Source organism: Pseudorca crassidens, chromosome 14 (assembly GCF_039906515.1).
Source record: "Pseudorca crassidens isolate mPseCra1 chromosome 14, mPseCra1.hap1, whole genome shotgun sequence".
NCBI classification, from domain to species: Eukaryota; Metazoa; Chordata; class Mammalia; order Artiodactyla; family Delphinidae; genus Pseudorca; species Pseudorca crassidens.
The window spans coordinates 7,913,234-7,915,274 of record NC_090309.1 but is presented as its reverse complement, the minus strand read 5'-3'; the positions used below and the strand labels follow the sequence as shown (position 1 = coordinate 7,915,274).

The window sequence follows — 2,041 nt, the reverse complement described above, 5'->3', positions numbered from 1 at the left end:
ATGTCATATAAAGTTGAAACCATACAGTATATAACCTTTTCAGATTGGTTTCTTTCACTTTGTCTAACATGCATTTAAGTTTCCCCCATGTCTTTTCATGGCTTAATAGCTCATTTAATTTTAGCATTAAATACTATTCCATTGTCTGAATATACCACAGTTTATTTATCCATTCACCTACTGAAGACATCTTGGTTGCTTCCAAGTTTAGCAATTATGAATAAAGGTGTTATAGCCATTCATGTGCAGGTTTTTGTGTGGAAATAAGTTTTCAACTCATTTGGGTAGATACCAGGAGTGCAATTTCTGGATCATATGGTAAGAGTATGTTTAGTTTAGTAAGAAATTGCCCAACTGTCTTCCAAACTGGCTGCACCCTTTTGTATTATTACCAGCAATGAAAGAGTGTTCCTCTTGCTCTACATCTTTGCCAGCATTTGGTGCTGTGTTTTGGATTTTGGCCATTCTAATAGGTGTGTAATGGTATCTCATTGCTTTAATTTGCGTTTCCCTCATGCCATGTGATGTGGAACATATTTTTGTGTGCTTATTTACCATCTGTATGTCTTCTTGGGTAAGGTGTCTGTTCAGGTGTTTGACCCATCTTTTAATTGGGTTGTTTTCTTTTTTTCTTTTCTTTTTTTTTAAATATGGAACGCTTCACGAATTTGCATGTCATCCTTGCACAGGGGCCATGCTAATCTTCTCTGTATTGTTCCAATTTTCGTATATGTGCTGCCAAAGCGAGCACTTCTTTTTTTTTTTAATAAATTTATTTATTTTTATTTATTTATTTTTGGCTGCATTGGGTCTTCATTGCTGCATGCAGGCTTTCTCTAGTTGCTGCAAGTGGGGGCTACTCTTCATTGTGGTGTGTTGGCTTCTTATTGTGGTGGCTCCTCTTGTTGTGGAGCACAGGCTCTAGGCACACGGGCTTCTGTAGTTGTGGCATGGGGGTTCAGTAGTTGCAGCTCGTGGGCTCTAGAGCGCAGGCTCAGCGGTTGTGGCACACGGGCTTAGTTGCTCTGCAGTATGTGGGATCTTCCTGGACCAGGGATTGAACCCATGTCCCCTGAATTGGCAGGCGGATTCTTAACCACTGCGCCCCAGGAAGTCTCAGGTTTTTGGTTTTCTTATTATTGAGTTTTAAGAGTCATTTGTTTTCACAGAGCAAACATTTTTAATTTTAATGAAGGCCAGCTTATCAATTCTTTCCCTTATGGATTGTGCTTTTGGTGTTGCATCATCACCATACCCAAGGTCATCTAGGTTTCCTCCTATATTATCTTCTAGGAGTTTGAGTTTTGTGTTTTACATTTAGTTCTCAAATCCATTTGGAGGTAATCTTTGTGAAAGGTATAATGTCTGTGTCTGGATTTGGGTTTTTTGGGGGGGTGGCATGTGAATGTCTAGTTGTTCTAGCACCATTTGTTGAAAAGATTATCTTTGCTCCATTATATTGTCTCTGCTTTTTTTGTCAAAGATCAGTTAACTATACACACACACACACACACACACACACACACACACACACACACATATACATATATGGGTTTATATCTGGGCTCTCTATTCTATTCCATTGATTTGTCTATTCTTCCACCAACACCACACTGTTTTGATTACTGTAGCTTTATCATAAGTCTTGAAGTTGCATAGTATCAGTCTTCCAACTTTGTTCTCCTTCATTATTGTGTTGGCTATTCTGAGCCTTTTTCCTCTTCATATAAACTTGAGAATTAGTTTGTCAGTATCCACAAAATAAGTTTTTGGGATTTTGATTTGGATTGTGTTGAATTTATGAATTAAATTCATGAATCCGTGAATCAAGTTGAACCTATAAATCTATATATCAACTAATATCTTAACAGTATTGAGTCTCCCTATCCTGAACATGGAATATCTCTCCATTTATTTAGTTCTTCTTTGATATCTTTCATCCGTTTTATAGTTTTCCTCAAATCTTGTACATACCTTATTAGATTTGCCTATTTCATTGAGCACTAATGTAAATGGTTATATGTCTTTAATTGCAAATTTT

General features: G+C 37.0%; 1 non-coding gene across 1 annotated transcript; it reads right to left on the bottom strand.

Moving 5' to 3' along the window:
- Window positions 1-644: 644 nt before the first annotated feature.
- LOC137206260 (U6 spliceosomal RNA) lies at window positions 645-751 on the bottom strand. The gene has a single exon (XR_010934576.1). It is a non-coding gene; the product is annotated as a U6 spliceosomal RNA (small nuclear RNA).
- Window positions 752-2,041: the final 1,290 nt, after the last annotated feature.